Raw genomic sequence first — 23,441 nt, 5'->3', positions numbered from 1 at the left:
ATTTTAATCACCATTATCATATTCAGTTCCAGTAATGGGATTCCCAAAAGATTTGTCAGCTTCTCTTTTGTTATCCTGTTTTTACTGTTGCTTCCAAAGTTATAGTACAGGGGCCTCCCTGGTGGCGCAGTGGTTGAGAGTCCGCCTGCCGATGCAGGGGACACGGGTTCGTGCCCCGGTCCGGGAGGATCCCACATGCCGCGGAGCGGCAAAAAAAAAAAAAAAAAAAAAAGTTACAGTACATTTATCAGATTTTCACAAGCCAATTATGACTATAAAAAATTAGTTAATTAATATGTATCTAAGGAGAATTTTGATATTTTCCTTCAGTTTAAACAACTGTGTCTCAGAACTGATTTAGTCTGTGTGTGAATGGCCAGGCAGATAAATGCTAATATTATTCATATTTCCAAAAGTTATAACTAAGTTTTTGACTTGAAAATATATTGAGATAAAGTCTGATTGTGGGCTTTAGAATGATACAAGTATAATAATACAAGTTTTTGTATATGAGCAAAGGGTAACAACAGAAAAAAGGCAGACTTGGCTTTTCAAGTGAAATGTATTGATTTGAAGAAATTCCATCCCTTTTGACAAATACAAAACAGAAATATGGTGGGTTTTGCAAGTCTAAAATTTTCTTAAGCCAAATCCCAAGAATAATTCAATTACTGTTTCAGTCTGGAACTTTAGGAAGGTCATCAACTCTGATCGGGCCACTTGGATATTATAAAAGTGGCCAGCACTTCTCAAGAGAGAGGCTCTTTCATATGTAGCATCTGGCTCAACATTTGCTTCATTATATTAGCATTTTTTTTCTTTTAAACCTGGTATTAATTTCCTGCCGCTACTTTCTATCTCAGTTTAGATGATTTTTGGACTTGGGATATTGTATCTGCCTTCTTCCTTCCCTCCTCTCAAACCTCCAACCCAGATGTTGAAAAACATTTTATTTGAATATAGAAAAGCTCATTTACTTTTTCTTTAAAAGGAGCTTTGGTAAAAATGTGAAGTACAGGGAACAAAATAAAAGAAAACCTTATTCAAATTTATCAAAAAGTTTTAGATATTAGATAAGTATAGAAATCACCCTAAAGCTTAAAAAAATTAAGCACTAAATGTTAGCCCAGATTCTAAACAATAGAATAACTTACTATCCTATCATAGTAGGTGAGAGACATTTCCTCATTTAGTTTTTTTTTTTTTTTTTTTTGCCATACGCGGGCCTCTCACTGCTGTGGCCTCTCCCGTTGCGGAGCACAGGCTCCGGACGCGCAGGCTCAGCGGCCATGGCTCACGGGCCCAGCCGCTCCGCGGCACGTGGGATCCTCCCGGACCGGGGCACGAACCCGTGTCCCCTGCATCGGCAGGCGGACTCTCAACCACTGCGCCACCAGGGAAGCCCCCTCATTTAGTTTTTAAACAATGCTTTGACAATATATGATCTTGCCATAAATGCCAGTCATTTCAGTCTTATGACTTGACTTGATGGTCCAGGGGGTCAGGAGTGCATCTCATCTCATCTCATCATATTTGTAGTCCAAGAAAACAAGCCAGTAAAAGTAAAAGTTAGCTAGTAAAAGTAAAAGTTAGCTTGGTTAATTTTTTGTAGCTGATACTGTTAGTAGAATGTAGAGTTTATTGTTTCCGGGAGGAGGGCAAAATCATGGTCGATGGAAACATATTAAACTCCCATAGCACAAAAACAAGCAAAGCCAAACATTAGTCAATCACATAAGAAAATATCTTCATGAAATCACCCTGAGCAGGGATAACTTTGTTTTGCTTTGGAAAAGGATGGACTGCCTTGTTTATGGTAATATAACCTTGTTAACTTTCTTGAAACTTTTACCCTAATATTTTCCCAGTACTTTTATCTTAATCAGTAATATTTAAATTGAACATTTTTTTTGGATAGAGTAATTACTGAAGGTTTAAAATACATTTGGGTTTATGCTAAACTCCATAAAATATGTGGGAGGACATTGGATCTTTACTAACATCAAAACCTGAATACCTTATGACTGAGGAGATTGTTCCTAAGATTTTATTCTAATAAACTCACCAACAAATATTTTACAGACCAAACTAGAACTTCATCTGTTTATTGTTATTTACCATAAAATTGGCTTTTGGTTAAAACATCTGAGTTATTACAAAGAATATTACAAAAGAAGAACTTTAAATTATGGGAATGATTGTCAAAAAATATTCCTGTGTGCTTTGGCTGTCTGCAGGAAGAGAGATACCTTGACTTCAAAATTTCGTTAATCATTTTCCTCAATAAAATTTTGTTATTATAATGCCAAGTAGAAGCAACAAGTGTTTTAAAGTTTCCTACCTAAATGCCATTGATATAATTTTAATAATCATAACCTTCCAATGATGAAGTGTCCTATAGATAGTTTCCGTTTTTCCTCTAAAATAACAAGAATTAGTAGAGAATTAGGGTCTGACTACACATCTTACTACATGTATAACTTTGGTGTGGAAAGTACCTGATTTCCAGCCCCAATTCTCTTGATTTTGAAAAGGGAACTAATAATAATACGTAATATTTATCACCTGCTTATTCTGTGTCAAATACTGCTTTAAGTCCTTTATTGACTTTTCACAACAACACTCTGAGTATGTTATTATTTCCATTTTATAGTTGAGGAAACTAAGACAAGAAAAGGGAAGTAGTTTTTCACACAATTAATAAATGGCAGAGCCAGGATTTGAACCCAGGAAGTATTACTTCAGTACATGTATTTTTCATCATTTAACCCTTTTGCATTAGAGTTATTCTGAGCATGTATTAAGGATTAGGATAGATGTTCCCATAAGTAATAGATGCTTCATATTTATATATAAGTTCAGAAAAAACTATCTGCTTCCATAATTTTCTTTAGCTTTTTAGGCTTATATTAAAAATAATGACATATAATATTAATCCTGGTGAATTTTAAAGATGTGTAACAATTGAGATCCTTCCCAGTTAAACTGAATTTCAAATTTATTTTCATTTGGCATAATTTATTTTAAGCTTTCAGATTCTGGACCTACATTACTATGTGTAGAAATAGTCAACAGAAAAAAAAGGGATGTTGAAAAGAAAAAGAAAATATGAATTTATGAACTTAGTCGTGAATTGCATATAAGGATATTAACACTTAACTGATGCCAGTCGTCCTTGGGTACACGTAAAACAGGTAGATGTCAACAGTAGGCATGCATGGTTGTCAATTGAGTGTCAGATATTAAGATGTTGATTTAATAGCTTTTTATTGAGCACCATATAGAAATACAGTTTTTGAAGTCTCTGACATGGATACTTCGTAATATATTGCATTTTTATAAGGGAATAACACTACATTCCATCTTAAATTATTAAACTTCTTCTAATACAAAATTATATTGGGAAGAAATTGCTTAGTACGCACGGATAAGATTGATGAATACAGAAATTCTTATTAGCGTGTTCTGTCATTTTTAGAACACACACACATACACATATGAGTGAGAGAAACTCTGTATCTCAATGTGAGATTGAGAAAATAAGACATTGAGAAAATGAAGAAGATAAAAAAGCCTTTAATACTTCCTTTTTTGTGAAAGCCCATTTTCCCACATGGTGATCTTTTAAGAAGGTTAACTAGTGTTACATTCTTCAGACAAGTAAGTCAAAGAATAATATCCTAATATAAACCATCACCCCAAATGCATTCTGTTTGATCTTGTCTGACTTCTGCTGCTGAAGTGGATATAATTTTTCTGACATTTATGGATGATTACTTATAGTAAGGATAAGAAATTTATTCTAAACTATGTATTTAGGGGAACATCTTATTGAAATTTTGAAATAGGCAAATTGTGTGCTTCTTTATTTAAAAATAGTGTTATATTTTCACCCTCTTTTCTGATCGCTTGCCTGCCCTTTCCAGTTCTCAGTGTTCTTGGGATGCATACAACTCCATTACTACCTGTGGAGGATTTTTTAAAAAACTGTAATGAAATATACATAACATAAAATTTCCCATTTTAACCTTTTTTTTTTTTTTTTGTTGCGGAGCACAGGCTCCGGACGCGCAGGCTCAGCGGCCATGGCTTCACGGGCCCAGCCGCTCCGCGGCACGTGGGATCTTCCCGGACCGGGGCACGAACCCGTATCCCCTGCATCGGCAGGCGGACTCTCAACCACTGCGCCACCACGGAAGCCCTTAACCATTTTTAAGTGTACATATTAGTGGCATTAAGTACTTTTACATTGTTGTGTAACTGTCACCACTATTTCTACAACTTTTTCATCATCCCAAACAGAAACTCCTCCACCCACCCCATTCCCCTTCCCTTAGATCCCAGTAACCTCTATTCTATTATCTGTATCTATGGATTTGCCTATTCTAAGTATTTCACATAAGTGGAATTATACGATATTTTTCCTTTTATGTCTGGCTTATTTCACTTAGCACAGTTTCTTCAAGGTTTATCCATGTTGTAGCATGTATCAGAACTTCATTCCTTTTTAAAGGTGAATAATATTTCATTGTAAATATATACCAGGTGAATAATAGTCTATTGTGTGTATGTACCACATTTTATTTATCCATTCATCTGTGTATGGACACTTGGGTTGCTTCCCCTTTCGGCTATTATGAATAATGCTGCTATAAACATTGGTCTAAAAGTATCTATTTGAATCCCTGCCTTCATTTCTTTTGGGTATATACCTAAGAGTTGATAGATCATATGGAAATTCTATGCATAACTTTTTGAAAAATCACCAAACCGTTTTGCACAGGAGGTATAGTATTTTATATTTCCACCAACAATGCGCAAGGGTTCCAATTTCTCCACTTCCTCATCAACACTTACTTTCTGTTTCTTTGTTTTTGATACTAGTCATCCTAACGGATGTGAAGTGGTATCTCATTGTGGTTTTGATTTGCATTTCCCTAATGACTAGAGATGTTGCTTGTGAAGGATTTAAGTGTTTTGACCAAACTATTTTAAACTTTCCAAGAGCTGCACTGATACTCACCTGTCACAGCTTCTCAAGTTACTGAAAATCAAAACTTTTTTCTTAAAACTTTCATCAGCACCGGAAGGGCTAACTATATGGGAGGTACCAAAAGTGACATAAAAATATGATTTCTAAGTAAGCAGAGACTGAATATAAATCCACTCCCTCACTCGCCAGCAGTAAGTTCTCGGGCAAGTTTTTGTAAAATGGAAACAATTTCTACTTATGGGATATTATGAGGTTTACATGGAACTATGCACCTATATTTGTTCTCTGCAGCATCCCTGACACTTACAACGTCGCCTGGTATATTGTAGGTACTTAATAAGTATTTGCTAAATGAATGAATGAATAACGCTTTAACGTTACTCAATTAATTATATCTTATTAGATAAGAAGAAGCCTGAGCCCTTCTATTTAAACAAATTTAAATGGCAGATTTCAGTTTGCTTATTTTTATGATTTTAAGTATATCAAGTGTATGTATAATATACTTATATATGCACACATATAAATGTATTATCAAACTATATCTCAGATAAATATATAGCTCAGAAAAATTTCAAATTTACAGTGCAATATTAAATTTCAAAACTTTTCACAGAACCAAATACTGACAACTGAAAAAAAAAGAACAATAGAACCTACTTCAGTTCATACTGCTTAAATTTTAAAATGATTTAGGATATTCCTTAAATAACAATTTGATTGTTTTCCAGTAATCTAGGCAGCGTGTATGTTAATAAGATCTACAGGCACCCCCCACTTTTCCAAAGTTTGTTTTATGCCACTTTGCTTTTACGGAGGACCTTCATCAGTACCTGTTTTCCATAATGGAAAGAAATTGGAAGAGGATTTTCACTTTTACGAAAAAAGCAAAAATAGTGTTTGGCCTTTGGTTTGCAATGAGCTGTTAGAGAGGCAGCGGACACCCCTAGCAGTGAGAGTGGTACCACCAACTCCTTCCCCAGGATCTACATTCACCATCTCAGCATCAAGCTGCGATAGCTTTGACCTGTGTCTGTGAGCGTCTGTGATTTTTCTCAATTTATTTTGTGCGTCCGTTAGCAAGATGTGTTCTAAGGTACTGCTTCTTTGCTTTACTCCATTTTGGCTTATGAAAGGTTGCATGGGAATGTCCTACTTTTGGATATCAGAGGAAACCTGTACTAGAAATGTTTTGGGGGAATATCTAAGTGAATTGATTTGGGTATTGCTATGTCAGTATGCGCTATTCATTCTTATAAAGTAAATTGTTTAAATGTCTGCACAACTAATATATAGAGACAGGCTAGATCCCTACCTTTTCCCGTGGTTTTTCAGGTATTTTTAATGATTCCTTTGGTATTTGTCTGTTTGATTTTACAGTTCGTGTCATTTTAAAGCCAGAGTAAATGGAGTGTCTTTGTACTGTATCATGAAAATGAGGTAAACTGACCAATATACTACAGATAATTCAACCTTCTTTTAACTTCTTTTATTTGTTTAAACATGATGCTATATAGTCATTTACTTTTTAGACAGCTAAAACAATTGGCTCTCATGCAGTTATTTTACATGGGCTTAAGAGCACCATCTTTAAAAGTTCCTGCTTAAAATTTTAAAAAAATCTCTTGATAGATTCTGTTATACAAAATTATTAACAGAATAACCCTTCACCTCAAGTTAAGGGAATACTTAATGGCTCCTTTTTACAAAATGCTGATTTCTTCTAAGGGGTGATTTCTCCTTGGAAAATTTTTACATTCTGAGATGTGAAATTCTGACTGAGGCTTTCTATTTTTGTATGAATTATACTTGGAAAATTACCACTGTCTGTATGTTCTTTTCTCTCTCTCTCTAGATGACAGCATTTGCCTTATAGACTATCTCCCTTTTTTCTTTTTTGGACCACCTTCTTTATGAAGGTCTACACCTGGGGAATAAAAATGCTGACTGGAGACGACCAGACTGACTAATGAATGACTACATGGCTTCTTGGTGAAAGTTTTGGTTATTATTCTGTGAATCTTATTTGTGTGTTCTCAACAAAAAAATTGTATTTCACCAAAATCAATTCATGCAAACTTAGGGGAAAACTTTTCAAATGAAATGAATAAATCCCAAATCGGAAGGCTTTACTTTCCCCCACCCCAGTATGTTCACATGGGATATTGGAACTCTTCCATTTTAGAATAATATTACTGAGATATTTATCAACCTGGGTGAGGCCCAAAAGCTCATGAAATGTAAAAAAAAAAAAAATCTTAGTCAAAGTACTCTGTGAAAACATGGATCTCCTTAATATATGGAAATAGAAATAAAAGCTCCAAATCTGTTGAAATTTGCACATCTCTGGTGCAGACTGGTGGTAGGAAATGTGGTTATAGAGCGTAGGATTTAGAAGTTAGCTGAGATACGCCACCATTCAAGGCTGCCTCCATGGGTATCCCATCTGTGCAGCTGCATAGAGCCCTGCACTTAGAAGGGTCTTGAACTTAGTTTCATGCTCTACTGTAACTGTCTAGAAATTCTTCATCCTGTTTAAACAAGAGACCTCACATTTTTATTTTGCACTGGGCCTCATAAATTATGTAGCCCTTCCTGCTGCAATTTTACTAAGGGCAAGTATCTCAAGTTGACAATAACCTACATAATGAATGATAACAGATAATTCCTATTTAGTCAATGAAGTGTGAAGTAGACCAAATGTTATACGATAACTAAAAACTCTAGGTAAAAGAGAAAGCACTCAGGTTTTTAGAATCTTTAAAATCACAATTTTGCAGAATTAGCAGCAAGGTTTTCTAAATTCATGTCAATAGAGGAAAAATAATGATTGATGGAAATAGTGTTCTTTTTTCCTTTGAAAAAAACTAAGTATATTTCAACACATCTGTTTCTGTGGTTCCCATGGAATTCAGAAATCCAATAGCTCATGTAAAAGAAGGAAGACAGAAATAACTAAATTTACTTCATTTATGTTCTTTTGGATAAAGCATCTCATAAACTGTTAATATGGCTGAAGAAATGCAGTGAGGATATGGTGCTCCTACAAAAACAAAGACAACAGGCAGTCGGTTTTTAACTATGACAGGGAGTGAAAAAAAAATCAGGAAGTTGAGACTATTTGTTTCCCCCATAAGCTTCTTAAGGCAAAAAAAAAAAAAAGAAACATTAATTTATGGCTACTCTGGAAAAAAAAATCACATGCTCATTGTCATCTTGAAGTTGTACTGTGACCCAGAACATGTATTGACTGAATAAAATAGTTGTCTAAACCATTTAAGATATCTAAGGTGGAGGGGACCACTGTTAGTGCTGCCAATTTCAACTTAACGGCTGTGTGAATTCAGCTTACATCATTGACATCTAAATATGTGTTTTTACAGTGGTTGCCTTTTGGATGTTGAATAAGTAAAGAGCATGTGAGCAACCCAATAACCCCCGTCAGTCAAGGAAGAGTGCAAGTAATGTCCAGCCTCCTGTTTATCCCCATCAGTATATTCCTAGATACCAGGGCGTAAGTCAGAATGGACCTAGAAAGTCACGTGATCCCTAGAGAAGCTTGACTGCACAAGAACTTAATACAAATGAGAAGAAAAGAAGGAGGGGAGGGAAGGAAGGAAGGGAGGGAAGGTAGGAAAGTAAAAGGAAATTTTCTATGTATACATAAACTATGGAATTAGTGGGAGTAAGAGGATTAGATTTACAGTCTTATAGTATAGAAAGGAATGTTTAAATTTTACTGTTAATTCCTAGAGCTGACTGTGGTCTCCTCCAAACTTATAGACTGAGTAATTAAAAATGAATATAGAGGGAAATTCCACACAAAGGTTGCTGAGTGAGGGGGATATAAGAGTCATGCAGTCCTCCTTTGGTCTTAAACCTAAAGACAACCACAGTTCTCTGTTTCAGGGATTAGTACACAATATTCTCATTTTATATTGTTGAGTGTCTTTGACTCTATTTTTAAAGGTAAAACTTTTCATTCAGTGAGTCAGTGATAAACCCTGAACTAATGCCTAAAATTACAGAGCAAAAACAGTGCTTCTCACATAATAGATACTCATACGTGACTTGTTTCAGTGAAAAAAATATTATGTCTCAAGGCTTTTAAATACTCTAAAAATACGAAGTGACTATAAAATTAGGAGATTGTAAAAAAGAGGGAAAACAGTATTTTGTGCTAAGTAAGCAAGAAAAAGATACTTTCCTAAGAACGTTTTCTGACTACATGTTTGGATGGAGGTAAGAGAGTGGTATGAGTCTCTGTCAGTATTGGAATAACTCAAGGAGATAAACAAAAGTTATCTGAACAAACAAGTTATAATTCTATTCCATGATGACATTTATAGGAACAGTCATTATTTCCCCAAGCTAACAGAGTATCAAGCAATACACAAACATTGAAATAAATTGAATATTCTAGATATATGTGAAAGGGAAAGGCATCTTTGTGTAATCAGGCACATATGCATCACACATAGTTTCTTTCTGAGCTATAACCCTGTCTCCTTTTTCCCAGTTGGGAAGATACATCTGTTTCTTCTCCCTCACTTGATATGATCCAGTAAAATCCAAGCTTTGGCGCTGCTTGCCTGGAACATCAACGATTACTTGATTTCTCAGCACATAAATCTCACTCCAGTCCTTGTTGGGCAGATATTAGCAATGAGGTAACTTAGCCTATGGCATCTCCTGCCCTTTGCTTCTCTCCACCAGGAGACTCTTTGTAACCTGCCACTCCAGCACTGTCAAGACTGATGTCAATTGTTTTCCCAGACCAGCATGGTGGAGAAATATACACTGCTTAAAGAAAAACAGAAGAGCCTATGGTGGTTTATAGTATTTCCGAATATCTATGCACTGCCAATATGGATTTCCAAAACATGATGCCCAAAAGACTCAACTGGAACCTGGAAGCCCAGTCTCTGCCATTAGTACCTGCATGGACTCCTCCCCCAACACACCCATTTTTTTCTTCACTTGCCATGTCTTCCTTTTTCAAAAAGTTTTACAAACTAATAACTCTCTTCAACAGACTACAACACATGCATAAATATATTTTTAAAATTCTGCTTTAGTGTTAGAACATGCACCAGCTTTGCCAAAAGCTATGAGCACCAGTTAGCTGAGGATGAATTCTCCTGTTTTAAGGTAATTGTCTTTTTGTTGGTGCAGTGGGAGTGAAGATGCTTTCGTTTGTGTTGCTGAATTGACTAAAAAGGATTGAATTAACAGGTTACCTGTATACATTTAAAAAACCTGCCTATGTAACAGTGCTATTGAGCATATATATTTAATTGCATTTTACATATTGTGTTTTAGATTTCCAGCACAGCCATGGACATGACACTGAGGCAGTTCCACAGGACTCCACACTTAGCGGGGCCTTGCATTTGCCGTTGCTGCCTTGAAATTCTTAATAATTTTTAATAAAATTTGGAAGAGGAACCCAGGATTTTCATTCTGCCTGGGGACCCACAAATTATATAACTGGTCTTGACTTCCAATAAAAATTCCCTTCAGATTCTAGGCGTCTAGGTCCATTGCTGCTGGTAGGGAGAACGGGTTCATTGTCCATGAGAATATACCTGAGACTCAATAAATTGTTGGTTTAGACAGAGCCTGATTTTGAAAGAAGGATGTAGGTGTCCAATGATTGTGAAAGATTGTTTATAAAGAAAATCATGTATATTTTTCCATTGACTTTCATTGTAAAAACAGAGATCTCTTCTTATGGACAATTCTGTCAGTGGACGAGTTGAAATACTTTGGTGAGGAAGAGTTTAAATTAAGGAGCTTGCCTTGTTTTTCATTGGTGCTCTAGGATCTGCCTGTAGTTTTTCTTACGTACTTCAGTTTGAAAAAATAAAGCAATTTATTCTGTCTCCATAAAAAATTAAAATTTAGCATAGGTCTGAAGCCCCAGCTGCCATGCCTTCTGGCAATTTAAGATTAGGCTAACTTTTTTTTTTTTAAGCATGAGCACTGAAATTTTATTTAACTTCATCTCATAGCATCATATAAAACACACAGTTTCCAGTTGAGGTATTCTCTTACCTCTGTTTTTACAATGAATTTTTATGCAGTATTTGTGAAATTTAGAACTTTATTTCCTGCACTGTCTACCTAAAAACATTACCTCTTCTGAATACTGGAGAATCTTGTTACTGCCTATTCATTTGTCATGACTTTGTGTTGGATGGTGGTAGCAGGGGCTGGCCAAGAGATGGCCAGGATAAGAACCCAAACACACCTGGTGAGATTGCAGGGATTTGAATATGGGAGTGGAAAAATGTCAGTTGTTTTCAGGTTGTCACTACTGGTCTAGCAATTTTTAACTAGTCATCTAAAAATTAAAAATGATCAACATGAGAAAGGAAGAGATGAGGTGCAAGTACCTTTGGCAAAATAATCAATTTCAGTCGGAGACTCAGAATGTCTATTAAAGAAATTCCAAAATAGGTAATCGATAGAGTTCTAAGTGGATAGGTAGCCAGCATCGAGGAGAGCCAATAGCAGTGTTTTAGGACCAACTCATGGAAAGGCTGGATTATGGTCAAGAAATTCTGTTCCGGTAGAGGTTGAGATAGTCAGGAGTAAATTCCACTACTATAAGAGATGGAGAAATGGGAATCAGTTATTGAGGAAAGAACAAAGGATCTAGTTAATAGAGTGCTGTAGCCCCCAGATAGACTGTCTGTCTCAAAACTGAAATAGGACATTACTAATGTAGGGATTATACAAAAGTAAAATTTGCCGTGTCAATACATTGTAATGTGTTGCTGTTGCTTGTAAAACTTCTCTGGAAGCCTCTTGAGCACATGTGCAAGCTGGGGGGCGTCAGCTGGAGCCACAGACTTTTATCATCTAGTTCCTATGGACTATCCATTTACTCTTTGATAAAATGTAGTACTATTTAAAAAAAAAAGGTAGGCTATTCAAGGAAGTAGGAGAATATGTTTACATAATTATAATGATCGCTTCCTCCTTCCATTCAATGAATACGTTTGGGGGAAGTTATGTTTACTTTTATAGTTGTCCTGTGAGTAATGATGGTAAAGTCTTTTAGAACAACAGAGATCATATTTAAACCCTGATCATGGGCACAGTGATAGATTTAATCTCTGACTACAATAAAGCCAGGCATTTTGACATTCTATTGTGGTAACAGGAATGTTTGGCTTTATTTTCTGCAGACTGGCATGGTGCCATTGCTTTATATCCCCCTGAAATAACACTTTTAATACCCCTGCCTCCTTCCAGTGCTCTTGCACTGATTCAAGGCTGAGAAGCAGTGGCCCAGTGCCAGCTCTAATTAACCAGTAAGACACTCCAGGCAGTATATTTCTAGGGATTATTGCATGCCTGCCTTAAGTGCATCACTACTCAAGGAGGGCAGTCATCCTTTAGAAAATGCATTCTCTGAAGTGACTTATTTCCATTTGGAAGGGGAACTTTTATAAGCTAGAAAGAAGAAAGAGAGGAGAAGAAGTATTTCCCATGCACTAGATGGCATTCTCTGTGTGTGGCTTTCTTATTCCTTTGAAAGGGGGAAGGGCTATTCACCTGAGAACATTATAGTCAGCCATGAGACAGTCTATCTAGATCAGATCCAACCAACGGACACGAGCTTGCCCAATTGTCTTCTCACTGCAGGTCAGTACACATAATGGATATGATTTTTAATCGGAGGTGTTTTTGCCTGTTAGATGAAAGTTTCCTCACCAGACAATTTAAAAATAACATTACTTCCTGTCTTGCTTTGAATTTAAAAAGACAAGAGATACAAAATGGATTTTGATGAATTGCAGACAGTCAAATGCTTTAGTTTTCTTATGTATGAGAGGCATGTGGTACAGAGTACCGGTTATGAAGCAAACGCTCAAGCCAGACTGCTGGGTTTGAATGCCAGCCTTGACACATTTTAGCTATATGACCCTGAGAAAGTTACTGTAATTCTCTATTCCTCATTTTTCTCATCTGTAAAATGTGTATAATAAGCATACCTACCATATAGGGTTGTTTTACAGATAAAATGAATTGACATATGTAAAGCAATTAAATAGTACCTGGCACGTAGCAAGGCAAAAAGATATCTCCTGACTTTGTGAAAATATTTATTACATTAACATTTTTTAACATCTTTATTGGAGTATAATTGCTTTACAGTGTTGTGTTAGCCCTGCATCCTCAAGTCCATTCTCTATGTCTGCACCTTTATTCCTTTCCTGCACCTAGGTTCATCAGAACCATTTTTTTTAGATTCCATATATATGTGTTAGCATACAGTATTTGTTTTTCTCTTTCTGACTTACTTCACTCTGTATGACAGACTCTAGGTCCATCCACCTCACTACAAATAACTCAATTTTGTTTCTTTTTATGGCTGAGTAATATTCCATTGTATATGTGTGCCAATTCTTCTTAATCAATTCATCTGTCGATGGACACTTAGGTTGCTTCCATGTCCTGGCTATGGTAGCTAGTGTTGCAATGAACACTGTGGTACATGACTCTTTTTGAAATATGGTTTTCTCAGGGTATATGTCCAGTAGTGGGATTGCTGGGGCATATGGTAGTTCAATTTTAGTTTTTTAAGGAGCTCCATACTGTTCTCCATAGTGACTTCATCAATTTACATTCCCACCAGCAGGGCAAGAGGGTTCCCTTTTCTCCACACCCTCTCCAGCATTTATTGTTGGTAGATTTTTGGTTGATGGCCATTCTGACCGGTGTGAGGTGATACCTCATTGTACTTTTGATTTGCATTTCTCTAATGATTAGTGATGTTGAGCATCCTTTCATGTGTTTGTTGGCAATCTGTGTATCTTCTTTGGAGAAATGTCTCTTTAGGTCTTCTGCCCATTTTGGGTTTGGGTTGTTTGTCTTTTGATGTTGAGCTGCATGAGCTGCTTGTAAATTTTAGAGATTCATCCTTTGTCAGTTGCTTCATTTGCAAATATTTTCTCCCATTCTGAGGGTTGTCTTTTCATCTTGTTTATGTTTTCCTTTGCTGCACAAAAGCTTTTAAGTTTCATTAGGTCCCATTTGTTTATTTTTGTTTTTATTTCCATTTCTCTAGGAGGTGGGTTAAAAAGGATCTTGCTGTGATTTATGTCATAGAGTGTTCTGCCTATGTTTTCCTCTAAGAGTTTTATAGTGTCTGGCCTTACATTTAGGTCTTTAATCCATTTTGAGCTTATTTTTGTGTATGGTGTTAGGAAGTATTCTAATTTCCTTCTTTTACATGCAGCTATTCAGTTTTCCCAGCACCACTTACTGAAGAGGCTGTTTTTTCTTCATTGTATATTCTTGCCTCCTTTATCAAAGATAAGGTGACCATATGTGCCTGGGTTTATCTCTGGGCTTTCTATCCTGTTCCATTGATCTATATTTCTTTTTTTGTGCCAGTACCATACTGTCTTGATTACTGTAGCTGTGTAGTATAGGCTGAAGTCAGGGAGCCTTATTCCTCCAGCTCTGTTTTCTTTCTCAGAATTGCTTTGGCTATTCGGGGGTCTTTTGTGTTTCCATACAAATTGTGAAATTTTTTGTTCTGGTTCTGTGAAAAATGCCATCGGTAGTTTGATAGGGATTGCACTGAATCTGTAGATTGCTTTGGGTAGTATAGTCATTTTCACAATGTTGATTCTTCCAATCCACTTCCAAGCCAAGAACATGGTCTATCTCTCCAACTGTTTGTATCATCTTTAATTTCTTTCCTCAGTGTCTTATAGTTTTCTGCATGCAGGTCATTTGTCTCCTTAGGTAGGTTTATTACTAGGTATTTTATTCTTTTTGTTGCAACGGTAAATGGGAGTGTTTCCTTAATTTCTCTTTCAGATTTTTTGTTGTTAGTGTATAGGAATGCAAGAGATTTCTGTGCATTAATTTTGTATCCTGCTATTTTACCAAATTCATTGATTAGCTCTTGTACTTTTCTTGTAGCATCTTTAGGATTCTGTATCCATAGTATCATGTTATCTGCAGACGGTGACAGTTTTACTTCTTTTCTGATTTGGATTCCTTTTATTTCTTTTTCTTCTCTGACTGCCATGGCTAAGACTTCCAAAACTATGTTGAATAATAGTGGTAAGAGTGGGCAACCTTGTCTTGTTCCTGATCTTAGAGGAAATGGTTTCAGTTTTTCACCAATGAGAATGATGTTGGCTGTGGGTTTGTCATATATGGCCTTTATTATGTTGAAGTAGATTCCCTTTATGCCTACTTTCTGGAGAGTTTTTTATCATAGATGGGTGTTGAATTTTGTCGAAAGCTTTTTCTACATCTATTGAGATGATCATATGGTTTTCATCCTTCAATTTGTTAATATGGTGTTATTACATTTAAATTTATCAGTGGTTTTCAAAGGATGCTGGTTAGGGAATCAGAATTACTCTATCTTGCTTTCTTGTACTTTTCTTGTAGCATCTTTAGGATTCTGTATCCATAGTATCATGTTATCTGCAGACGGTGACAGTTTTACTTCTTTTCTGATTTGGATTCCTTTTATTTCTTTTTCTTCTCTGACTGCCATGGCTAAGACTTCCAAAACTATGTTGAATAATAGTGGTAAGAGTGGGCAACCTTGTCTTGTTCCTGATCTTAGAGGAAATGGTTTCAGTTTTTCACCAATGAGAATGATGTTGGCTGTGGGTTTGTCATATATGGCCTTTATTATGTTGAAGTAGATTCCCTTTATGCCTACTTTCTGGAGAGTTTTTTATCATAGATGGGTGTTGAATTTTGTCGAAAGCTTTTTCTACATCTATTGAGATGATCATATGGTTTTCATCCTTCAATTTGTTAATATGGTGTTATTACATTTAAATTTATCAGTGGTTTTCAAAGGATGCTGGTTAGGGAATCAGAATTACTCTATCTTGCTTTTAACTGTGTAACTTGGGAAAATTTGCCTTCTCTAGTTTTCAACATCTATGTCTATAAAATGGTCAAAAATTTAGGCAGCCTCTATGATGGCCCCAATGATACCTGTCTCTGATATTCACACCCTGTGTAATCCCTTCCCCTTGAATGTGGTCTGGACTGAGATATTACTTCTGAGATGAGGTCGTGAAAGATGGTGGCTTCTGTCTCAGAAGCCCTTCCTATCTCTCTGTCTCAGAGCACCAGCTACCATGTTATAGGGATACACTTAAGCAGCTTACAGAGAGTCCTGTGTGGTGAGGACCCACAGCCAGCCAGCAGCAACGTGAATGAACCTGAAAGTAGATAATCAGCCCTTGACAAGTCTGAGAGGATTAGAGTCTCTCAGCTTGACTGCAACCTCAGGAGAGATGCTGAACCCACTAAGCTAAGCAGTACCCACATTCCTCATTACAGAGACTAAGGTGATAAACATTTCTTGTTTTTATCCACTAAGTTTTGAGGTAATTTGTTATGCAGCAGTAGATAACTAATACAGTCAATAAGCTAACATATGTGGAAGGTACTGGACAAGCACAAAATGTTTGTAAAATTGAGGCATTAATATTGTTAATAGTTGCCTTAAAGAAAGTAAGTAATATATGCAAAAGACTAATAAAATATATTACTTTATTTTTTGCTTCATATATATTTGTATCATTCATTAACAACTACAACAAAATGTCTCGAGAGCATCTTCTTTGTGCCAGGCACCGTTATAGGACTGGTAATACAGCAGCAAAGAAAAACAGACAAATATCCCTGTCCTTTTGAAGCTTACATGTGGGTAAATAAATAAAAGACAGGGAATATTAGATTCTAGTAAGTGCTTACAAAACTGAAGCAAGAAAGAGGATAGGGAGTGCTTTTATACAGGTTAGATGTTTGTGTGTGTGTGTGTGTGTGTAGTTTTAAAAAGATTGGCTAGGAAAAGACTCCATGAGAAAGTAATATTTAAGTCAAGATCTGAAAGATCAGAAGGAGTACGCCATGAGGACTCCTTCTGGTCAGAAGGAGTACGCCTCTGCACCAGGCAGAGGCCAGAGCAGGTGCTGAGGTCCTGAGGCTGGGGCTTTTCTGGGCCTTTGGGAACATCAGGAGACAAGGTAAAAGGGGTATAGGGAGTCAGTGCAGGTTCCTATAGACCATTGAAAAACATTGGCTTAACTCTGAGTAAGATGGGAAATCACAGAAGGTTCTGAGTGGATGTTAGCATGATCTGATTGTGGTTTTGCAGGATTTTTGGCTGCTGATGGAGAATAGGCTTGAGATGGGGAGAGACAAGAGTGGTAGCCAGGAGTCCAGTTATTGACACTAGTTTGAGTGAACTAATAAAATGTGCTTTACCTTGTGGTAATTGGGAAAAAGATGATCTAAAATTTTCTTTCATTTATAAATATATTGTATTAACTTTGCTAAATTCTCATGAGAAAGACAATGTATTTAAGTATTAAGAGAGAAATAAGAAATGTTATCTTACTCATGACACTTGATAATACCTAGCCTTAGGAATAATATTATGAATGTGCATGTAACTAACTCCTAAATGATTCAGCAGCATATATATACATATATGTATGTGTGTATATAGGTGTGTATATATATCATATATGGAAATGCATGTATAGTTGCAAAGAGTAATATATCTGAATGTATGTATGCAGACATACACACACATGTGCACACATGGGATGAGAGACAGCATGCAAATATGATAAAATGTTAGCAACTATTAAATCCAGATAAAGGTGTATGGATGCTGATTTACCACGCTTGCAACTTTTCTGTAGGTCTTAAAACTTTCAGAATAAAATGTTAGAGGAAAATGCATCAGAATTTCACATGTGTTTAAAATTGATATTTTTGCTAAATATATAAATATACCATGATAAAAATCAGAAAGAAAATGGGATTATAACCTTGAGTCCCTCACTTGGGTGTTTATATACTAATTAGACCAATCTAAACACTATACAGTTAAATCAAATTATGAATGCTGGGGGCTCTGGCCATCTTCTACCTGATCATTTTGTAACTTTACACTTACTTTGTAACTTTATAAATACTTGCAAGAAACCTCATTTACTTGCTAAAATAATTAAATACTTCACAAAATTTGCTAAGGGGGAGTGGGTAGATTTAACAGTGTGGTGTTGCAAATAAATGACTCACTTGTCCAATATGCGCACTGCTTAGAGAAATGATTCCATATGCAAATCTTAGACAAGATACATTTATTGTCTCAGAAACACATAGCCAACTAAACAATCAATGTGGACAGTAATTCTTTAGTGGTTTGATGCATGAAAATTGTTATTGGTCTGCTACCACTAGTTCTATCATGTTTCTATTTATTCTTATTTTTGTCTATCAAATATAGTGTGGAAGCATTTAAAAAATGGTTATTTCAGTTTTATTGAAAAAAATGAAAGTAAATGGAATAAATAAAATGTAAAGGAACAAAACAAAAAATATTTATTTTAGGTCACAAAAAATGCAGAACTTTTTATCACAAAATAAATTGAAGCAACATACTTTTTTTTGCTGTGATAAAATGAAAGTTGTAGTAAGAGCACTCCTTTATTATCTTAAAATATTTTATTTCTTTATCAGTACCACTAAAAAAATTATGTCAAATTTCTACAGGCTATGTTAGTCATGAGAATAACTTTAGATTTAATTCCCAAGATATTCTTGGCAATAGCCAAGCCTCATAGGTATCTACAGCAAATTGTGTTAATCTTTCAGCAGCAAAAAACAAACATAAACAAACCAGGCTACTTGTAAATATACATAGTCTCTAAAATTTTATGGAATTTATAAAAAGGAAGCCAATTCTATTTTAACTCAACTTATTGCCACCATTATTATGTTGAGAGAATTAAATCATGGGACATTTCTTCCTATATCTGGTCCTTCATAAAACTGATACGTGGATATGGTTTACGTTCTTGGAATAGATCTTACTGTCAATAATAGTGGAGATCAAATGGAAAATTGTTTTTCCATTTCCTATGAGAGTGCACAGAGTCCAGCTGAATTTTGGGGGCCAATACAGGTGAGACAATTTTACTTTTGTAAAAACTAAAGGTGAGAATTAATATACAATACAATCAAGTTCAAATGTTGCAGTTTTAATGTTAGTCAAGGAATAATAAATAAATAATAAATAAATAAATAATAAATAAAAATAAAAATGGCCACTGAAGTCTCCAAGAGAGGAATTCAAGGTTATAATCTTTTTTTTTTTTTTTTTTTTGCTAATGATCTCATTGAATGACCTTAGGGAGGGGGAAAATTTTTCTTTTTATTTTAGATTTCACAGACATATTATTAAGTTCTCCTGTCAAAAGATTAAAAAAAATTATTTATTTGGCCGCGCCGGGTCTTACTTGCGGCATGCATGCGGGATCTAGTTTCTTGACCACGGATCGATGGAGGCCCCCTGCGCTGGGAGTGCAGAGTCTTAGCCACTGGACCACCAAGGAAGTCCCTCCTATAATGAGATTAAGGCCTAGAATATATCTTTTACTTGAACTAATTTGTCTTTGTGAAAGCACTTTTCCTTCTAATTTTACAAATGAACATTTTGTGATAGCTGGCTATCAGGTTTGTCCACCCCCAACAATATCACTGTTTGAAGGGTCTTTTCCCACATGAGCACTGGTCATCCTCAGGTGCTCACCATTGCCTCAGGCAGCCCATGCATAGTGTCGAATGGGGAAATCGCCAGGGCTTATTAGCCTCATCACCTGATGATTGGATTACAACTATAGCCTCTTTCCTCACTCCTCTCTTCCTAGACTTTTCTCCTTTAATTCGGCCTACACGTGGTTGCTAAATCAATCCTCCTAAAATGTGGCTGTCATCACATTAGTTCCTTGATATGGCAGGAAGAACGGAGCAGAGGGGGATAAACTGGGAGACAGGAGACCTAGACTGTGATCCTGGCTCGGCCACTGCCAGCTGGGTGACTTTGGATGTGTCCTACTTTCCATTTCCTTCTAGGCAAAATAAAACTATTGGAGTCATAAAGTTCCCTGTAACTCTAAAATCCCATATACCTGTGATAAAAAATCTGCAACCTTTTCAATGAGTTTATGCAAAATCTGACCTGTGTATCCCTGCCTTCTTCCCCTGCATTCCTTCCTCACCTGAGTGACCCACACATTCTCAGCCCTCCCTCCTTACGGTGATCATAAAACTTGTGGGCAGTGGGAGTTAATCCTCTGAAATATTACATGTGCCCATTTGGATCGGCTCATCTTTGTGAAGCTTTCCCAGATATCTTCAAACGTTTATACACTACAGTTCACACCTTTGGAGCTCATACCTTTTTTTTTTCCAACTTAGCTCCTTCTTATGGATCATATAAATAATGGTGACAATAATATTAGCTAAAATTTATCAGACACTTATCAAGTATCAGGCACTATATCACTGCTTGTTTTCCCTATCTCATTTAGTCATTCCCAAGGTACTGTTATTATTCCTGCTTTACAGATAAAGAAACTGAAGCATAGAGAGGATAAGACATTTTCCAGAGTTTATCCTGCTGGTAGATAGTGGAGTCCTAGTTTCTAACCAGATCTGCCAACTCCTGAATCCATACTCTTAACCCAGACCACACCATTGATGATGTTGTCTCTGTTTTGTCTTTTTTCTTCTTGTAAATTAAAGTATATTGTCAGAAATTCTATCTAATACTTCTTGTTGAATACCACACTAACCTGTTATGTGACAGGTACACATAAGTTCTCAGTAAGAAAATAAGCTATTAATAGAGATTAGGCAGCATGTTATCAGGGTTGGGAAGTTTCTAATTGCGTTGTTAAAAATAATGTGTTATATCTATATGTCTTGATGAGGAAAGTTGATAATAATATGCTATTAATTTTAAAAAGAATATTGTGATAAAAACATGTATAATTATATATTTTTAAAACTTTAAGACAATCTGTTTTTATATTTATACAGTCTAAATTAGAAATTAAAAGAAGCCTATAAATTGATGTGTATATACTTACAAAATTGTATTTAAATTAACATGAAAAAGAATCGAGAAGGCTATGCACTAAATTTTTAATATTGGGTGCTTCTGATGAATGAGATTGAATGGAAGGAAACAGAGGCTTAACTTTTCTTTATACCTCTTATTGTTTGAATTGACACGGGGGGCAAGTAAAATTTTTAGAATTTGAGAACAGAGTAGAAAAAATAAAATTTGAAACTTGGACCTTAAATGATTTTTTATTTCATTTGGGATTTTTAAAATAGTATTCTTTCCTAAAAATATTTGTTTTCATTTTATGTTTATCATGCACTTGGCTGATTTTCAGCAAGTTGAATGTGGATTTTTATTACTATTTATTATGAGAAGAATATTACATTGTAGTAAGTGGACGAATAGAGAATTCTTTGGCATGTTTCTTCAGCATAGCTTGTCTGAACTTCATACTAACTGTAAGGTTGACATTCAGGATTGTGAACTTTATTTTCCAAATTCAAACATTCTCTTCTTAAAGTGTTGGGTACTGAGATTGTTGTTGATTTATTCATCACATGAAAGATTTGATATTAATCCATTAATTAGTACAAAAGACTAGTCATATGAAAATATTTCTGAATCCTTTTACCTATCATTTTTCACTAAAAGAATGCCAGAAAGCCAATATTTGAAGACAGGAGCTAAAATTTTGAGATGCAATATTCTCAAACATTGGCTGTGAAATCCCTATAATTAGCATGACCCTTGGAGAATGTCATTGGATATTTGATGAAACAGGGCATGAACTCTGTCCTACCACCCTGGGGGGTCTGTAATACTACCGAGAATGACGCCTGGGAATTTTAAACTACCAGATAGTTCTTATCTAAGAAATTCAGGGAGAAAGGCATTTGTCCACTCTAATGACTTCTGTTAGCAGATTTATGCCACTTAGATCAATATATTTCCACCTTCCTACCCCCTAAACTCTACTTCTTAGATTTAAAAAAATGAAAGAAAAAAAAGGAAGATGTGCCTGATCGCAATTTTGATAACTGAAAAAAAATATGATAATAATAGAAAACCACTCTAGTTCGTATTCTTTGTTACAACGTTTTTAAACATGCCCAGAGATACAAACGTGCAAACACACAGAAAACCATTGACTTTCTTTGCAGCACTAATCACATATTTTAAGAAAACAAGTAGAATTAAATTGAAATAATAGACCAAAGAGATACTTTATTAAAAACACTTCAATCAGAAGTCATTACTCTCTTATAAACAGCTTTTCTAAGTGGTCATTGTTTTAGTAATTATCAGACCATTATCTTTGTTCTTACATCGTCTTGATGTAAAGATCAATGAAAAGAATAAATGTCTCCTTTATAAAGATAAAGACTGTTGGAGAAAGGATGTTTTTTAAAAAATCGCCTGTTATAACCAAGGGTTTGCTCTTTGATTAAAAGTATCTCTAAAACAAATAACCTGCAGGCGTATATGTGTGTGTGACTAATGCAATTAATCTTCATGCTAGATTAACTTGATAAAATATTGACCTAATTTGGGATTAAAAGATTACGAGTAACATTTTGTGCTGAAGGCTGCAACATGCCTCATGTCAACGCAGTAATGACAGAATTAACCTCCCAAGCCCTCTTCAATTGGGGCGTTTCTGAGCTGCTACTTGAGTAGTGTTTAGATGACCTGCAATGACTGGTGCACAAAAGGCCCAATGATGCTATTTTCTCAGCCAGCTGAGCTGCCTCTGTGATTCAGAACCGTGCAAAGGGAAAGCATATTCCAAAGACATTCTAGAAACGTCCAGCTTCTGCTTTTCAAATAAATGTTTTAATTTACTAGTAAAACAAGTTGTCTGGAAGTACTTAAAACATTTTATTTTAGGTACAAAAATGCTATTTGTAAACATGGTATAATTGCTTACAAGTGTTAGATATTTTGCCATTAAATGTAAAGACTTGAAGGTAGAAAAAAATTTCCCTGTTGCTTCATTCTCTTCCTGCAATTTTGGTTATAGTTTTCTGACAGTTAATGAAGAATTCCTACTGACGGGTTGTATGGATAGAGATAATGGTGTCTGACTCCTTTTTCTCATTGGTCTAACTGTATATATATATAAAATTCCAATCTATACTTAACCCTCAATTGACCTTGGGAATTAAGGATGAGGTTGCATAACAAATGAAATACATAGATGATTAAAAGGGTTTTTTGTTGTTGTTGTTGTTGTTGTTGTTTGGTTTTTTTTTTTTGTGGTACGCGGGCCTCTCACTGCTGTGGCCTCTCCCGTTGCGGAGCACAGGCTCCGGACGCGCAGGCTCAGTGGCCATGGTTCACGGGCCTAGCTGCTCTGTGGCGTGTGGGATCTTCCCGGACCGGGGCACGAACCCATGTCCCCTGCATCGGCAGGCGGACTCCCAACCACTGCACCACCAGGGAAGCACAAAAGGGATTTTTTAAAGTAAAAAAGCAATTATTGTAAAGCAGAAACTAACACACCGTTGTAAAGCAATT

Source organism: Physeter macrocephalus, chromosome 7 (assembly GCF_002837175.3).
Source record: "Physeter macrocephalus isolate SW-GA chromosome 7, ASM283717v5, whole genome shotgun sequence".
Taxonomy (NCBI): domain Eukaryota; kingdom Metazoa; phylum Chordata; class Mammalia; order Artiodactyla; family Physeteridae; genus Physeter; species Physeter macrocephalus.
Note: the sequence above shows the minus strand (reverse complement) of the source record.